This window comes from Gymnoscopelus braueri (assembly GCF_963280865.1).
Source record: "Gymnoscopelus braueri genome assembly, chromosome: 9".
NCBI lineage: Eukaryota > Metazoa > Chordata > Actinopteri > Myctophiformes > Myctophidae > Gymnoscopelus > Gymnoscopelus braueri.
This window is the reverse complement of record NC_137610.1, coordinates 28,070,647-28,091,129: the sequence shown is the minus strand read 5'-3', so window position 1 is coordinate 28,091,129 and position 20,483 is coordinate 28,070,647. Positions and strand designations below refer to the sequence as shown.

At 41.2% G+C, this 20,483-nt stretch overlaps 1 protein-coding gene across 2 annotated transcripts in view; it reads right to left on the bottom strand.

Annotated features, from left to right (window-relative positions):
* The window catches only part of tmem117 (transmembrane protein 117), a 117,669-nt gene that overhangs the window by 84,633 nt on the left and 12,553 nt on the right, over positions 1 to 20,483 (bottom strand). The window lies entirely within an intron of this gene.

The window sequence follows — 20,483 nt, the reverse complement described above, 5'->3', positions numbered from 1 at the left end:
AATCAATGGTTCTCAAGCTTTTTTCATGTCAAAGACCCACAAATAAACATGTATTTGGCTGTGGACTCACCATCTGAAAATATTTTGTGCCAGGGACCCCCCATACAAGAATTGCGTTGTTGAAAATGTTTCAAAAAACATTCCATTTTTTTTTTTTTAATATCAGATCTACAAGCATACAACAGGTCACATTGCAACACGTTTTGAGCTGCTATTTTCAAATAGCAGGTGTATAGTTGGTTAATGTTGTTAAACTGATTTTGATGCTATATTAATAATTTTGCTGGGAACCCACTGGAACCCCCTCAAGGAAGTGGGGTCCTTACTTACATTAATGGGGTCCTTACTTACATTAATAATGAAACAAAATAATAAAATCTTGTTTGAAATTTACAAAACCTGCCTTCCGATGAAGGCAGGTCACTGGTAGGCGGCTTTCTGAACTGTCCACAACCCTGCTCTGAGACACAGACCGAGTAGACATAAATCGTACCATATTATGAGCATTAATGAGGACTAAGTTAGGTTGAAAATGGGTGAAGTGGTCCTTTAATGCACCTGTAAAATAAATGGATTGAGGCTTTAATCTTGTTTTGTATGCAGCAGATTCATCATTAGATCATGAACACAGCGGTCAGTTTCACTGCTCTGTTTTATTACTACATAATGTGGAAGCAGTATACTGGCCTGTCCCTCCCTATAGACACAAAAAGACTCTCATTATTCTTGCTGATGGAGAGTGTCTCTTTGGGAGGTCAATTGAACCACTTACGCCCTATATTTCGTCCTATGACAAATAGTACTTTTGTACTTTTACTAAAGTAAGATTTTGAATACAGGACTTTTACTTGTAACAGAGCATTTCTCTATTGTGGTATTACCTTGGAGTACTTCTTCCACTATAGTGTCTCGACAGCATATTGTTGCTGTCGGGCAGAAACCTCTTATCTCCATATATTAACTTATTGCGTTTTTTTTTTATTATTATTGGCGCCCACTTGATCGTACAACAGCGTCACACAAAACCCTCAAAAGTAGCAGATCCGCAAGCTCGAGCTTGACGATCTGCTACTTTTGATATTTATTCATTTGAATCCTTAAAAGAACCGTTTTGGACAAATGAGGTTTCCACCTGACGGAGACGATATTATGGTAGAAGTAGAACACAAGAGAAAAGCAGTGCATGATGGCAAAAACAACATCCAATCCTCCATTGGTACCTGTGGTGAGGTGGGTTGTTGTCGGTGCTCACCTGCTGGCTGCTGAAAGCTAGAAAACAACTCCTGATCAAATAATTAGTGTTTGGCAGTGCACTGCACTGGAAACTCAATCTGAAAAACAAATGGATGGAATGGAAGCAGTCATGATGAAAGAAGTAAACAGAGCGGGCATGCACTGGAAAACATTCCCCTGTGTCTGTCTGTCAGCGCTGATGCACTGATACTCACTTCCTCAACTATACATAGCAGGGTTTCTTTTTCCATTCACTGCTTCTTGTCTTACAGCAAGCGCTTGATTAGAAAACAAACAAGCCAGAAAATAGAACTAGACAACCTATATAAGTGAGCTTGTAGATCACCTAGTTTAGCTTTTCTTTTTATGAAATGAAAAATATACAGTAAATACAAAAGTGTTGTTAAATAGTGATATTATCAAACATAGATAGACAGTCTGTATGCAGAAGTAGGGATAAAACATGTGATAAAAATGAATTGCCAGAAGGGTATGAGAGCGTTGAGAGCTTGTACATCAGCTATGTTCAAATAGCTGATCCACAGTAGGCTATATTGGGTTAAAGTGGTTAAACTGATATATTCACTAATTTAGTTGGAGACCCCCTGGAACCCCCTCAAGGACTCTTGGGGGGGTCCATGGACCGAACTTTGAGAACCACTGCTACAGGCACCGTAAGATGAGACCTACAGTATTATAGTCACAGTGCAAGTGTTTCATGTATTTCAGGCTACATCCTTTTCCCATTGTCAGCACTCCTATGCTCCTCAGTGTTCCAAACCATTAATCTCTTCCAAAAGACCAAACAGCCTGATGCAGTGACGTGGGTCTCAACCTTAAACTGGATCAGGGCCCACTTGAAAATCTCGAAAGCGTTCGCGTTAAGTGATCAGATGAGTGATTTGATTCTTATTTCAAGAATTAATCAATCGATTGTGTTTCCGGCTCGGATCGATGGAAGTTTTGGAACCAACGTACAGTGGTCTACTTTTTTATATGTTTTATACTATCATTAAAATCTTGGTGTTTTGCCATTTATTTGGGGGCCCACTTGCAATAGTGGGCCCCCAGCCCACAGGTTGAGAATCGCTGGCCTAATATATTGTCTCTATCGGGTGGAAAACAAAACTGTTACTTTTCAGGATTCAAATATTTAAAAATAGCAAAAGTTGCAGATCTACAAGCTCAAAACAAGTTGATGCTTTTGTGTGACGCTGTAATTTACGAGGAAAAAAACCCACAAAAGGTAAAAATATGGAGATAAGAGGTTTCTGCCCAACAGCAACGACATGACAGCTGTGAACGTGAAAGTCTGTAGAGGAGCGACATTGACGTATGACGGGCTATACATTTATGGGTAGGCTTTCACTGTATCTCAGAGCTCATCTGTCACACTGCCAAGTGTGATAGCTGGAGCTACAGTGTCATTCTGGGCATGGAAATAGTAACAGTTGCGAAGGGTAACCGTGCCTGCCTGGTTGTCTGCCTGATAAATGAGAGATGGGAGATGAAAACAGCTCTCTCTCTCCCCCACCATGGGTTCTTGTTAAATAATTTCCCTTGGTTATATATGATATGGCTACGGACCAAAGGAGTCGTACGTCTTAAGTAAATACGCAATTTCCTTCTGGCTGTTTTTCTCTATTTGCCAACTCTCTCTTCATTATTCGTTCTGTGTGTGTGTGTGTGTGTGTGTGTGTGTGTGTGTGGGGGTGTGTGTGTGTGCGTGCGTGCGTGCGTGTGTGCGTGCATGCGTGTGTGCGTGCGTGCGTGCGTGCGTGCGTGCGTGCGTGCACGTGTGCGTGCGTTCTGTGCTTCACAAACACAGGTGGTTTAATCATTTTAAGCAGATGGCCATTGGCCAGAGCAGTCGGGTCACGTGACAACTTTGTGAGTGCAAGACAATTGTAATATATGTAAGACGTCATTGGCATTTATAGCATCTGCACTGTTTTAAGCGAGCAGTATAGTCCATATATCTCCATGTGTCATTGAATGCAGTCAGACAAAATGATGGTGAGCTATCTCAACTTTAACAGGAGGCTATAAAAGATTATGAGTACACAGACAAACCAACAGCTATAATTCTCTGCAACTAATAACTGCTGTTAATGGATGAAGGCATTGAAGAGCAAACATATCTTTTGTTAGTTATCAATGTTGGTAAACATTAATCACCAACTTCCAGCAAAGTCGGCACTAGCACTTATTTATGGTGAATTATAGCCAACTAGTATGCTTTAAAATAATGGTGTTAATCATGCACTCCAATGCATTGGAAACGGTTTACTATTGAACACGCACGCACACACACACACACACACACACACACACACACACACACACACACACACACACACACACACACACACACACACACACACACACACACACACACACACCTGTATACAACTGACGTAGTAAACTTTCAGTTATTATTTAGCAGTATCACAATGAAAAAAACAATTTCAAGGTTTTAAAGTCAAAAGTAAAATCTTAAGTGTTTTGCCAATTATTTTGGGGGCTGCACTTGCAATATCCTCACGGGCCACCAGTCGGCCCCAGCCCACAGGTTGAGAATCACACTGTTGTACAGTATAGCTATTTGACACTTATTTTAACAAAGATATTAACCAAATAATATTACACCACCTTTAAATGCACAGAGTAGCTGTTAGCCTTATTGAGTATTCCTAATGCAGTACGGCTAAATGCCAGCCACCTGCCGCTCAGAAGGACATTTAACCCATTAAAACGGGGAAAGCATCTGTGTCATTTTAGATTTTAACCAATTCAACCATTATCTTATACTTTGGCTATTCAAAAATAGCAGATCTACAAGCTCATAGCACGGCACCGAGTTTTTATCATGAACATTTGTGCAGATCTTTGAATAAATATATATTTTTAAAGCGAACATTTGTAACGCAAATCTTTGCTTCTGGAGATTCTACACATGTACAAAAAAAATGTAATTGGCCGTGGATCAGGAGAGTAATATGCTACTTACTACATATTACTCCTTAAAAAAGTTATAATATTATATTACTTATTACTTGGAATCAAGTGTAATATATTATATTACATTTTATATTACATATTACCCCCCCGCCCGCAAAAAAAAGAGATGTACAACACAATCTGTTCAGACAGCTCCTTTTAGAACTGAGTCCAATTTTTTGGGTAATAATAACAATAATAAGAGTCACCAATCAGCCAAAAAGGATTTAAAATAAAGCAGCAATCTCTCTTGACCTTTTGAACGAAATGTTTTCAAAAGGCAGCCAACAAAACCTGAGTAATATGTACTATTTTTTACGTAGTAATATGGTATAATATTACTGCTTTGGCAGAGTACCTTACACTACTCGTTCCTGGGTAAAATAACAATTACAGTAATATGTTAAAAGTAACTCGCTACTGCCCAACACTGGCTCGCTTGCGCGCACACACACACACCATCATTTTGCCTGACTGCATTCAATGACACATGGAGATATATGGACTGCTTGCATAAAACAGTGCAGATGCTATAAATGCCAACAACGTCTTATATTATATTATTGTCTTGCACTCACAAAGTTATCACAGTGAACCAACTGCTCTGGTCGATGGCCATCTGCTTAAAATGGTTAAACCACCAGTGTTTGTGGAGCACGCACGCACACATACATATTATAAAACATACATTAACCTCTTTAGCCCTATTTTATACATAGGCTATTTGAAAATAGCAGATCTGCTATTTTCAAATATTTTAGTACATTTACTTTGGTACTTTAAGTACATTTTGGTTAGCCTGGTAAACCCTCCCTCCGGAAATCTCATTTGTAATTCAAATGGAAATGAGATTTTCCGCAGGGAGGGGCTTTACCAGGCTACATTTTGATACCAATACTTTTGTACTTTTACTCAAGTATTTTTTTTATTCCAGACTTTTACTTTTACTTATACAGAGTACTTCTACATTGTATTGATACTTTTACTTAAGTAAAATATTTAAGTATTTCCCACCATTGCATGCGTACATACTGTACGTACACATACCTACACACTAAAATACACATACATACTGTGCAACTCTAGCACCCTCTCTCTATTGGAACTGCTAAGCACACATACAATAAGCAAAGCAACAATGGCAGCCCTGGCATACATGGCAGAGTAACAGCATGTGACACAACCCAGATGGCACCCTCTGGGTGCTACAGTCATCAGGATCAGAACAAGACGAGGGAAAAAATGAAGCTCTCGCCACAAAACAAACAACCAAAGACATGTATGTATGTCATTGTCTCTTCTCTTCCACACAAACACATCAGCCTGTAGGGAGTAGGCAGTATATATTGAAGCTGAATTTCCATTTCTTGGTCCTTGATCAAACAAAACCTGGAATCTCTCATTACATTCATGTATCTTCTTAAGCTGTAGACTGTATGCCAGCCTGCAATGACACATCCATGCAGAGATGATTGACTAAAGGTTCTTACATACTGGGGGGCGTTTTTATTGTGCAAATAATTCGCCTGAAAAAAAAAAAAAAATCCGTCACGACACAGTTTGAGTCGTGATGAGGTACTGTACCTCCACACAGAACACGTTATCGTTGCTGTCGGGTGGAAAACTTGTATGTCCAAAACCGTGACTTTTCAGGAAATGGAAAGAGAAATGGATGCCGTGTAGTTATTTAGCCACAATCTCTTGTTAATTGTTTTCATTGGTTCGATATTCATGAAACCCACAGACAGAATTAATCACTTTCACTTTGACTTCAAAAATAGCAAGAAAATTGCCAATCTACAAGCTTGTAGATCGGCTATGTTTGCACGACAAAGTAGGACATTAAAGAAATAGTTCACAAAAAAGATTTCAAATCAATTACACACCATAAAGCCTTGAATTCATGGAGATGTTTTTGACGCATTCCGAGCCAATAATTTGATGACCTGGTGTATTTCCGGTAGGAGAGACTACTTTGAGTCTCCTACCGGATACATTAGCATCTTTCCGCCAGTAATCAAATTATTGGCTTAGGAATGCGATAAAAACAAAAAAATCTCCTTGAATTCAATGCTTCATGGGGTGTGTAAAAAATAAGTCATGTTTTGGGTGAACTACTCCTTTAATTAATGAAAAGAAACTTGAAAGATGGAGATGATAGGTTTCTGCCCGACAGCAACGATCCATTATGCAGCGATTAGGTGAAGGAGGCATCAGATATAACATGAGAAGTTTTGTTGTGAAATTACTCGCCACCGATTTTCGTATCGTTTATTCGCCACCTTTAGTATGCAAATACCCATGACCACTTAAACCCCAGCATCCGTATTCTGGAGAAAACCTTCACAGAAAATAGCTGATCGACGAGCTTGTAGATCAGCTATTTTCTGCAAAGTAGCTTTCAATGTACATATTATTAATGTTTTGATATTATATTGTTTGGACTGATGCTAGGTTCTTGGTTTACCCAGATTACTGAGGCACTACACTCTCTATGCATTTGATATATGTGTTTAGCCCAGTGTTTATCAACCCTGGCAAACGGCCCATTTTTGTGCCAGGAGTACTGCTACGGTGTTCCGCGCCGTTTGAAGAAGGTGTGATTTTTTTTTTAAATATATTTTCGCTCCCGTTTTAGGATTATTACGGTCAGATTCAGGATCAGATTATTAGATATTATTATCAGATATTAGAAGTATATTGGGTACCAAATATACTTACCAAAGACGTTTTACTCTGGGAAGGTTTTCAGACTCAAGTTTGCACTGACCCAAGTTTATATATTTGTAGGCCAAAGATTTATATATTTGTAATGGCCAAGGTTTCTTTATACCTGCCCAATAATCTCTCTGTGTGTGTGTGTGTGTGTGTGTGTGTGTGTGTGTGTGTGTGTGTGTGTGTGTGTGTGTGTGTGTGTGTGTGTGTGTGTGTGTGTGTGTGTGTGTGTGTGTGTGTGTGTGTGTGTGTGTGTGTGTGTGTGTGTGTGTGTGTGTGTGCCGTATATATATAATTATATATATATATATACCGTATATCTAGGTGTGCCCTGGGATCTTTTGGCTATGCCAGGTGTGCCTTGGCACAAAAAAGGTTGATAAACACTGGTTTTAGCCTACCTTGCTTACTGTAAGTCGCTCTGGATAAAAATGCCTGAATTATAATTGTAAATTGCAAGTGGTTTTTTTTAATGCTCGATTCAACGTAAACAAGACCCAGGGGCCCTAATCCTGTCGGGTGGCTTTCTTTCACGTATTGACTGGGACTCTGAATTACCCTTCAACTCCTACCTTGTATAATTCAACCCAGCGCTGCAGGGAGGTGAATACATTATGTTAATACAGGGACTGATGCAGCACAAAAAGGAAATGAGAATCCGCCTCACTTCCTCGTTATGGGTGATGTGCAGACAGATAGGCACTGATAGTCAATGTAAGGCTCTGGACATTTAAACCCACAGTTATGGTGCTGCATAAAGTCAGCATATTTTGAAGTATACCTGTGCTTAGTTGTTGTGCGTGTGGGTGGGGTTGTGCATCGAAAAATAGTGCAACTATAAGTGTAAAAATCAACGGTTCTCACCGTGGGGTCTGGGGTCCACCAGGGGGTCCAAATGGAACCTGTACGTGCCTGGAACTCTGACAGCGTCCATTGATTGATTGATTGATTGATTGAATACTTACCATGTTTGACAGCAGCACGGCATTACAGCCAAGGAAGCTCTGCTAAAAGGATGACACAAACAGTGGCGTAACGCAGAATCGCGGGGCCTCCCCGCGGGAGTTTCACGTGAGGCCCACGTAAATTTCGGGTCTAATTCGGGTCTAATTCGGTTCTATTTGACCAATATAAATCAACTTTTTTTTTTTTTTTTCGCTGTAAAAATATTTGTATCAGTGCAGGCGGGGCCCCCCTCACTTGCTACCCCTCCGTTACGCCACTGGACACAAATATCCCCAGGGGCTTGTTTCCATTGTGGTCCATTGCACTCAATTCATCAGCAAGACATGTAGTACGTACAATACATTACATATATCGGTAAAAGCTCCGGGAGCAGCAAAAGATATATTTACAGAAAAAGGAGGGGTGGGGGCGGGATGCCACTACCAACAGGGCTCCTTCCGTGGAGCTCGCTGAGGGAGGGAGTGCAAATTAAACGGTCCATTTGTACGCTCTCAGAGTTAAATAAACACTTGTTATTTTACAGCGTAAAGAGGCTTGAATGTAGTTTTTTTTCTCTTTGGTCTCTGGTATTTTATCTCAAACTAGGCCTTTTTTACTGTTGCTTTTTTCTCTTCTGTTTGTACCCTAGTAATGTTTATTTACCAGACATTGATAAGCAGTGGTCTAAGTAAGGCCTAAGTGAGGAGGGAAAATAAAGCAACAGTGAGACGGAGATGGAGAGTTTGGAGCTTTGTTCTAAGTTCATTATGGTGCCTATATTACAGTATCATGTAACTGTATGAAATGTGATGTCATTTGGCTGACTTGTTTCCTGATGTTTCCACAGTGATACAGTAGATGGGAGGACATGCCTCTCCTCTCTCCCTTCTTCTCTACTCACATCGTCTCTCTTATTTCACCACTTACTTGAACCCCAGCGTCCCAATTCTGGGGGAACATTTTCAAAAATAGCTGATCTACAAGCTCACAATGCATCCCGTTGTGCCCCTCTCTCTGTGTCCCTTTTGTGCCCATATATGGCGATCTCTGTATCTGTCAGTGGTGGAAAAAGTACTCAAATGTTTTACTTAAGTAAAAGTATCAATACTGCAATTTAGAAGTACTCTGTTTGTCTGTTACAAGTACAAGTCCGGAATTAAAAATGTACTTAAATAAAAGTACAAAAGTATTGGTATCAAAGTGTACTTAAAGTACCAAAAGTAAAAGTACTTGCATGTTTGAAAATAGCAGATCTACAAGCTCACAACGCGTCGCATCAAGTAAAGTAAAAGTACCTCAGAATTGTACTTAAGTACAGTACTTGAGTAAATGTACTTAATTTCGGGCCGCTACGTGGCCCTCACACCTACGTCGCACCTCCGATCCGCCTGATATGCCCATATATGGAGATGTCTGTATCTGTCAGTCTGTGTCCCTTTTATGCCCATATATGGAGATCCCTGATGTCATCTGTATGTGCCCATATATGGAGCTGACTGATTTGTTTGCGCCTGATGCCATGATGACACATTGAGGTTAGACAATATACTCCATATTTGGAGCGTAGCTGCATTGTATGGTTATACGATGATGGCTGAGTCATGGTGACATGAGCGTGACAACGTGGTCCTCCTACCAACCATACCGGCAGGCCGGTCCTGCCTTAGGACAATTTTAATATACTAGAGGTTCGGGACGCTACGCCCTCACACCTACGTCACAACACCAATCCGACTGATATGCCCATATACTGTATGGAGATCCTTGTCCCTTTTATGCCCATATATGGAGATCTCTGTATCTGTCAGTCCTTGTCCCTTATATGCACATATGTGGAGATCTCTGTTTCTGTCGCTCCTTGTCCATTTCATGCCCATATATGGAGATATTTTTATCTGTCAATCCTCGTCCTTTTTATGACCATATATGGAGATCCCGATGTTATCAGTATATGCCCATATATGGGCATGCCCCCTTTGTGCCCATATCTGGAGCTGGGTGATTTGTTTACGCCTGATGCCATGACGACACATTGAGGTTAGACAACACACTCTATAATTAGGCGTAGCTGCATTGGGAACCCCTTATATGATTATGGCTGAGTCATGGTGACATCATGAGCCGGCCGGTCCTCCATTAGGCCAATTTGAATATAGGATAGGATGGAGACACCTGATGTCATCAGATACTGCGTAAATTGCCGTTAGGAATGCTTGGCAACAGTTTGTGTAGTTTGTGACATCACACCAGATCTCTGGTCAGCCTATATAAGATGTGAAGTTGTCAGTAGAGTATTATTCAGGCAGAATCCAACGTGTCATTTCGAGTGAAGGGAGAGAGACAGGGAATGTATAGAGATCCTCAAACTCCAAGAGAACCTACATCTCTGCCCATACCACATTCCATGGATAGCAGCAGCTTTGACCATGAAGGAGCGGTGGTTCACATCATCTGCTCTGCACTCAGCCATAAACGAAGAGACGACACAGATGATGAACCAAGACCTCACCGAGACTTGAACTCAACAAAGATAATCACGGATACAACCAATGACTTACACAGCGGACAGGCTGGCGTTCACACGGGAGAAAAACAACGCTGCTGCACACAGTGTGACAAAAGATTCATTCATTTATGTAACCTGAAGGTCCACACGCGTGTCCACACCGGAGCAAAACCTTTCCACTGTCAACAGTGTGGCAAGAATTTCAGTCACGTAAGTAATATGAAGAAACACCAACATGTCCACACCGGAGAAAAACCTTACCACTGTGAACATTGTGACAAGACATTCAGTCACTCAAGTAATATGAAGAGACACCAGTATGTCCACACTGGAGTAAAACCTGTCCACTGTAAACTGTGTGACAAGACTTTCAGTCACATAAGTGATGTGAATAAACACCAACATGTCCACACTGGAGTAAAACCTTTCCTCTGTGAACAGTGTGGCAAGAGTTTCAGTCACTTAAGTAATATGAAGAGACACCAGCATGTCCACACTGGAGTAAAAGTCCACTGTAAACTGTGTGACATGACCTTCAGTCACGTAAGTTATGTGAATAAACACCAACAAGTCCACACTGGAGAAAAACCTTTCCTCTGTGAGCGGTGTGGAAAGAGTTTCAAACGGTTAGATTACTTGAAGCGACACAAGTGTGTCCATGTGAATGCGATCTGTATGGATACTCAGTCCGAAACAGATGGAGAAAAATATGGTGCTGCATAAAGTCAGCATATTTTGAAGTATACCTGTGCTTAGTTGTTGTGCGTGTGGGTGGTGTTGTGCATCGAAAAATAGTGCAACTATAAGTCTAAAAATCAACGGTTCTCACCGTGGGATCTGGGGACCACCAGGGGGTCCAAATGGAACCCGTACGTGCCTGTAACTCTGACAGTGTCCATTGATTTATTTATTGATTGAGTGATTCTTCTCTACTCACATCGTCACTCTTATTTCACCACTTACTTAAACCCCAGCGTCCCAATTCTGGGGGAACATTTTCCAAAATAGCCGATCTACAAGCTCACAATGCATCACGTTGTGCAATAGCCCTTGTACCCGTTGTACCCCTCTCTCTGTGTCCCTTTTGTGCCCATATATGGAGATCTCTGTATCTGTCAGTGGTGGAAAAAGTACTTAAATGTTTTACTTAAGTAAAAGTATCAATACTGCAATATAGAAGTACTCTGTTACAAGTAAAAGTCCGGAATTGAAAATGTACTTTAATAAAGGTACAAAAGTATTGGTATCAAAATGTACTTAAAGTACCAAAAGTCAAAGTACTTGCATGTTTGAAAATAGCAGATCTACAAGCTCACAACGCTATTTTCAAATAGCCTAGGTATAAAATAGGGATAAAGTGGTTAATGTATGTTTTAATAATATAATAATTCATATCTTCAAAGTAACTACTGTAGTTACTAAAGTTTTCAAATAATTGTAGTGGAGTAAAAGTACAATATTTGCCTCTGAGATGTAGTGGAGTAGAAGTTAGGGTATAGACAATTGAAAATACTCAAGTAAAGTAAAAGTACCTCAAAATTGCACTTAAGTACAGTACTTGAGTAAATGTACTTAATTACTTTCCACCACTGGTATCTGTCTGTCCTTGTCCCTTTTGTGGTCATATACTGTACTAGAGGTTTCGGGCCGCTACGTGGCCCTCACACCTACGTCGCACCTCCGATCCGCCTGATATGCCAATATATGGAGATATCTGTATCTGTCAGTCTGTGTCCCTTTTATGCCCATAGATGGAGATCCCTGATGTCATCTGTATGTGCCCATATATGGAGCTGACTGATTTGTTTGCGCCTGATGCCATGATGACACATTGAGGTTAGACAATACACTCCATATTTGGAGCGTAGCTGCATTGTATGGTTATACGATGATGGCTGAGTCATGGTGACATGAGCGTGACGACGTGGTCCTCCTACCACACCGGCAGGCCGGTCCTGCCTTAAGCCAATTTTAATATACTAGAGGTTCGGTTCCGCTACGCCCTCACACCTACGTCACAACACCAATCCGACTGATATACCCATATACTGTATGGAGATCCTTGTCCCTTTTATGCCCATATATGGAGATCTCTGTTTCTGTCAGTCCTTGTCCATTTTATGCCCATATATGGAGATATCTTTATCTGTCAATCCTCGTCCTTTTTATGACCATATATGGAGATCCCGATGTTATCAGTATATGCCCATATATGGGCATAACCCCTTTGTGCCCATATCTGGAGCTGGGTGAATTGTTTACGCCTGATGCCATGACGACACATTGAGGTTAGACAACACACTCTATAATTGGGCGTGGCTGCATTGGGAACCCCTTATATGGTTATGGCTGAGTCATGGTGACATCATGAGCCGGGCCGGTCCTCCATTAGGCCAATTTTAATATAGGATAGGATGGAGACACCTGATGTCATCATATACTGAGTAAATTGCCATTAGGAATGCTTGGCAACAGTTTGTGTAGTTTGTGACATCACACCAGATCTCTGGTCAGCCTATATAAGATGTGAAGTTGTCAGTAGAGTATTATTCAGGCAGAATCCAACGTGTCATTTCGAGTGAAGGGATAGAGACAGGGAATGTATAGAGATCTTCCAACTCCAAGAGAACCTACATCTCTGCCCACATCACATTCCATGGATAGCAGCAGCTTTGACCATGAAGGAGCGGTGGTTCACATCATCTGCTCTGCACTCAGCCATAAACGAAGAGACGACACAGATGATGAACCAAGACTTCACCGAGACTTGAACTCAACAAGGACAAGCACGAATACAACCAATGACTTACACAGAGGACAGGCTGGCGTTCACACGGGAGAAAAACAACTCCGCTGCACACAGTGTGGCAAAAGATTCATTCATTTATGTAACCTGAAGTTTCACTTGCGTGTCCACACCAAAGTAAACCCTTTCCACTGCGAACAGTGTGGCAAAAGCTTCCGTAAGATGAAGCGCCTGAAGTGTCACATGCGTGTCCACACCAGAGTAAACCCTTTTCACTGTCAACAGTGTGGCAAGAGTTTCAGTCACGTAAGTAAAATGAAGAAACACCTGCGTGTCCACACCGGAGAAAAACCTTACCACTGTGAACATTGTGACAAGACATTCATTCACTTAGCTAATATGAAGAGACACCAGCATGTCCACACCGGAGTAAAAGCTGTCCACTGTAAACTGTGTGACAAGACTTTCAGTCACGTAAGTGATGTGAATAAACACCAACATGTCCACACTGGAGTAAAACCTTTCCTCTGTGAACAGTGTGGCAAGAGTTTCAGTCAATTAAGTAATATGAAGAGACACCAGCATGTCCAGCATGTCCACACTGGAGTAAAAGTCCACTGTAAACTGTGTGACAAGACTTTCAGTCACGTAAGTTATATGAATAAACACCAACAAGTCCACACTGGAGAAAAACCTTTCCTCTGTGAACGGTGTGGACAGAGTTTCAGTCACCTAAGTAATATGAAGAGACACCAGCATGTCCACACTGGAGTAAAAGTCCACTGTAAACTGTGACAAGACTTTCAGTCATGTAAGTTATGTGAATAAACACCAACAAGTCCACACTGGAGAAAAACCTTTCCTCTGTGAACGGTGTGGAAAGAGTTTCAAACGGTTAGATCACTTGAAGAGACACCAGTGTGTCTATGTGAATGCAATCTGTATGGATACTCAGTCCGAAACAGATAGAGAAAAATAAGGCCCACTTTCTGGAGCACATTATAAACTAGACTTACATGGTCATAAAATGTGCACCGACTGTGTTTAATCCATTTTAGCATTCTAAGTACTTGCATGTTTGAAAATAGCAGATCTACAAGCTCACAACGCGTCGCATCGCGACGCGTTGTGAGCTTGTAGATCGGCTATTTTCAAATAGCCTGTATAAAATAGGGATAAAGTGGTTAATGTATGTTTTATAATATAATAATTTCTATCTTCAAAGTAACTAGTTACTAAAGTTTTCAAATAATTGTAGTGGAGTGAAAGTACAATATTTGCCTCTGAGATGTAGTGGAGTAGAAGTTAGGGTATAGACTATTGAAAATACTCAAGTAAAGTAAAAGTACCTCAAAATTACACTTAAGTACAGTACTTGAGTAAATGTACTTAATTACTTTCCACCACTGGTATCTGTCTGTCCTTGTCCCTTTTGTGGTCATATACTGTACTAGAGGTTTCGGGCCGCTACGTGGCCCTCACACCTACGTCGCACCTCCGATCCGCCTGATATGCCCATATATGGAGATGTCTGTATCTGTCAGTCTGTGTCCCTTTTATGCCCATAGATGGAGATCCCTGATGTCATCTGTATGTGCCCATATATGGAGCTGACTGATTTGTTTGCGCCTGATGCCATGATGACACATTGAGGTTAGACAATACACTCTGTATTTGGAGCGTATAGCTGCATTGTATGGTTATACGATGATGGCTGAGTCATGGTGACATGAGCGTGACAACGTGGTCCTCCTACCATACCGGCCGGTCCTGCCTTAAGCCAATTTTCATATACTAGAGGTTCGGGCCGCTACGCCCTCACACCTACGTCACAACACCAATCCGACTGATATGCCCATATACTGTATGGAGAGCCTTGTTCCTTTTATGCCCATATATTAGACCCCCCCACGCGGGCAAAAATCCTTGATTATGCGGGCTAAAACTCTTAATTCTGCAGGCAAAAGTCCTTGATTTTGCGATGAAATATGCGTTTTTTTTGCAATTTTATGCGGTAAAATTGCGGGAAGTCGCGAAATATGCTGAAAGTTGTGAAATACGCAGCAATATGCGAAATATGCGATATGCGAAAAGTTGCGAAAAATGCGAAATGTGAAAAGTTGCGAAAAATGCGGAAATATGCGATGCAAAGCGCATATTATGCGATGCGCATATTATGCGATGCGCCCTTTTTGAAAAATGTTACCCCCGTATAATTATGCACCATTTTGCTGATTATGCGGTAAATTCTGAATAATTGCATTTTTCTGGAGGGATCTTTGTATCTGTCAGTCCTTGTCCCTTATATGCACATATATGGAGATCTCTGTTTCTGTCAGTCCTTGTCCATTTCATGCCCATGTATGGAGATATTTTTATCTGTCAATCCTCGTCCCTTTTATGACCATATATGGAGATCCCGATGTTATCAGTATATGCCCATATATGGGCATGCCCCCTTTGTGCCCATATCTGGAGCTGGGTGATTTGTTTACGTCTGATGCCATGACGACACATTGAGGTTAGACAACACACTCTATAATTGGGCGTAGCTGCATTGGGAACGCCTTATATGGTTATGGCTGAGTCATGGTGACATCATGAGCCGGCCGGTCCTCCATCAGGCCAATTTTAATATAGGATAGGATGGAGACATCTGATGTCATCATATACTGCGTAAATTGCCGTTAGGAATGCTTGGCAACAGTTTGTGTAGTTTGTGACATCACACCAGATCTCTGGTCAGCCTATATAAGATGTGAAGTTGTCAGAGTATTATTCAGGCAGAATCCAACGTGTCATTTCGAGTGAAGGGAGAGAGACAGGGAATGTATAGAGATCCTCCAACTCCAAGAGAACCTACATCTCTGCCCACATCACATTCCATGGATAGCAGCAGCTTTGACCATGAAGGAGCGGTGGTTCACATCATCTGCTCTGCACTCAGCCATAAACGAAGAGACGACACAGATGATGAACCAAGACTTCACAGAGACTTGAACTCAACAAGGACAAGCACGAATACAACCAATGACTTACACAGCGGACAGGCTGGCGTTCACACGGGAGAAAAACAACACCGCTGCACACAGTGTGGCAAAAGATTCATTCATTTATGTAACCTGAAGTTTCACTTGCGTGTCCACACCAAAGTAAACCCTTTCCACTGCGAACAGTGTGGCAAAAGCTTCCGTAAGATGAGGCGCCTGAAGTGTCACATGCATGTCCACACCGGAGTAAAACCTTTCCACTGTCAACAGTGTGACAGGACTTTCAGTCGCGTAAGTAATATGAATAAACACCAACATGTCCACACTGGAGTAAAACCTTTCCTCTGTGAACAGTGTGGCAAGAGTTTCAGTAACCTACGTAATATGAAGAGACACCAGCATGTCCACACTGGAGTAAAAGTCCACTGTAAACTGTGTGACAAGACCTTCAGTCACGTAAGTTATGTGAATAAACACCAACAAGTCCACACTGGAGAAAAACCTTTCCTCTGTGAACGGTGTGGAAAGAGTTTCAAACGGTTAGATCACTTGAAGAGACACCAGTGTGTCTATGTGAATGCGATCTGTATGGATACTCAGTCCGAAACAGACAGAGAAAAATAAGGCCCACTTTCTGGAGCACGTTATAAACTAGACTTACATGGTCATAAAATGTGCACCGACTGTGTTTAATTCATTTTAGCATTCTGTTATTGACAACAACACATGGTAGTAACTCTATGTCTCTACATTACAGGTCAAAGGTGCAGTCGCGTAAAGAGGCAACAGTAGGCCCCGACGCGAGGTGGTCACAGCGGGCCCTCATGAACGCGCATGCACGCGCGCATGTGCGCCCGGACTGCGCGCACAGCCGCACACGGGTACATAAACAACGGTTTTGTAACAACTACTTAACAATTACAATGTTAAGGGCCCACCCAGGTTTATTTTTTAATTCATTTTTTTTTAATATATATATATATATAATTATTATTTTATTTTTTTCTGGGTGGGGAGGTGCCCCTAACGTCATGGGCCCCAACGCAACCGCGTTGTCTGCGTGACGGTAGTGACGCCCCTGCAAAGGTGCAGGGCATTTAAGAATCAATTTTCCAACATAACTACACACTAACTGTGGTACTGTGGTTACAAGGACACAAGCATGCATAATTTAGAGTTGTGTCAGATAACTCACGAATAGATTGAACCAATATTACAGACTAAATATATTGAAACAATATTATAGAATGAGAATACAAGAGTGGATGTAATATTTTATTTTGGCGTTCAGGCTCTGCTACATTTTTCTCCCTGCTCAGCACAATTAAGACAACCATCATTAACCTTTAACACATTTACCGCCGGGCCCGTAGTTCTACGGGCCGTTAAATCCAACGGTTAAGCGCCGATCCCGTAGCCTACGGGCTGTGGTGCTTTTTCCTTTTTTTCGAAAATTTTTTTTAAAATTAATTTTCTAGGGGGACCATTTTCAGTGTAACACCACCCGATGTCGACCGGAAGTGCGATCACGTTTTTTGTTTCCCGTCTGTCTCCATTCTAAGTCGTACACAAAAACCCCTGTAAAAGCCCCTGTAAACATGTAGTTTTTCATCCTCGCATTTCCCATGTTAACATAAACGATCAGAACTCAAACATGGCGGCTCCGTTTGACACGTGGTTTGGACTGGTAGACGCAGGGAGATGTCCGCGATGTTTACAAACAGTGCACAGCTCAATCTTAAGGATTTTAACAAGATCTATGGCGACGTGAAAAAAACAAAAAACAACAATAAAACGTTGGCACTGGTGAGTACATTATGAGATTAACCTCTGGCGGTCAATGTGTTAAGAGCAGGGAGATAAATATACAATAACAACCCCCCATGGGGAACAGAACCAATAGCAGAGCCCACTGGTGGTGCTGGGGTGGTGGTGGGAGAAAACGCTGCATGACAACACCTATAACACACAAAGCGGACGGAACACAGATGTAAGTGCAACTTAAATAACCCGCCCGATTGGACAGCTGACTGCCACGTCAGTGTGTGACGTACTGTATGGGTCTGGATGACGCTGTAAACAGCCACATAGAATGAGCATGCATGTAACCTCTCGAGTGTATCTGCCAGAACTAACTCGCAGGCTATACGTATCATTTCTCTAAATGAAAAACATAATAATTACCTTTAGTTATTCAGAGTTCCTTAAAGGGACTACACCATGAATTTTTACTTTTTCTTCTTTTTTGTGTGTTTTTGGTCTCCCCTACCTCTCTTCTATCCCAAAAAATCACACCCAGTGTGAAGTGGGCGGTGTCTTGCTAGCTAATCACAATACTGAATGGAGTCAACCAATCATGTACAAAAAATAAATACATTTATTGAAGCTCACTTAAAAGAATAATGTGTTTTTTTTAATACCCTTTCCACCCACAATGTGTGATTCACTTTAAAAAATCACACCCTGTGTGAAGTGGGCGGTGTCTTGCTAGCTAATCACAATACTGAATGGAGTCAACCAATCATGTACAAAAGATAAATACATTTATTGAAACACTCTTTATGATGGACGAAACCATAACTTTAAAAAAACAAATTTATGTTTTTTTTAAAGTTATGGTTTCTTATATAGGGCTATGCACATGTGTCATGTGACACTGGCCAATCACAGTCCTGAATAGATTGTGATTGGCCAATCACAGCGCAGGATAATTGTACAAATTTCCAAACCTCACTTATAGGGGCGGTTTCACTGCCCAAGATAATTGTACAAATATCCAAACCTCACTTATAGGGGCGGTTTCACCGCCCAAAAAAACATAAATGTGTTTTTTTTAAGTGCATAGTCTTATTTATAGGGCTATGCACATGTGTCATGTTTCACTAGCCAATCACAGTCCTGAATAGACTGTGATTGGCCAATCACGGTGCAGGGTTAGGGGGGTACACTGGTGGCCAATCACAGCGCAGGATTGGGGGGTGCAAATATCCAAACCTCACATATAGGGGCGGTTTCACCGCCCAAAAATACCCCAGTTTGAGCACTCAGGCTTTCACAGCATATCTGGGGTTTTATGTAAATTGGTCTCAAAACAGGCCAAACTGATTTGCCCCCGAAAGTGACGTCACTAGCGGTACAATCCCTCCCGTTTTTCAGTTCCAACATTAAAAAAGAAACGTTTTCCACACAGAACCAGGAGATAACATGCTTACAAACTGGCTCAATAGCGCCATGTGGCAAATCAGGACAATGTGGTATTGCAGGTAAAAGTGCTTTATAAGCCAGAGAGAAATTAGTTGGAATGAGTATAATCTGAGGCTTGATTTAGGCTCAAACCTTTTGAAAAACGTTTCAGGGACATAAACAATATGATATTAAATGTTAAATATATTTTTTAAATTCATGGTGTGTAGATCCTTTAACAGCCACACTGGGGAAACAGTAAACAGCGTGACAACAGTTTCAGTTGTTAGATAATTTAAAGAAACACCAGTGTGTCCAGTGTCCACGTAGCAGACTGGCTATGAAATGGACATGGACAGACAGATACAGTACAGAGCTCTCCATTATACAGTATGGGCGCAAAAGGAACACAGACAAGCGGGTACAACGGGTACTCTGACAACGGGTAGCCTACAAGGGGTATTGCATAACCCGGTGGGCAGTGGTATAAAGTAACCTAGTGCATTTACTGAAGTACTGTACTTAAGTACAATTTTGAGGTATTTGTACTTGAGTATTTCCAATTTTTAATACTTTTACTTCTACTCCACTACATCTCAGATCCAAATATTGTACTTTTACTCCACTATAATTATTTGAACACTTTAGTTACTAGTTACTTTGAAGATTTTGATTATTACAAAACATACATTAACCCCTTCAGCTCTATTTAAACTTTGGCTATTTGAAAATAGCCGATCTATAAGCTCACAATGCGTCGCGATGCGACGCATTGTGAGCTTGTAGATCTGCTATTTTCAAAAGATTTTTAAATTTGAAAACTTCATACTTTTGTACTTTTACTTAAGTACATTTTGAATTCCGGACTTTTACTTGTAACAGAGTATTTCTACGTTGCAGTATTGATACTTTTACTTAAGTAAAATATTTGAGTACTTTTTTTCCACCACTGCCGGTGCATTCCCATCGTTTTCCGGATAGATTGGTGCCCACCGGTCTAATACAATATAAAGCACAATTCATCTTTAATGTATGTATCCATGGTTGCATGCAAACAGAGCACACATTAACTGAAAGCTTGTAACAAACCCTACATGACCCTGCGGTTTGAATACAAACGCATAATGACAGCCATGGCTCACACTGTATGACCAGACCCACTCCA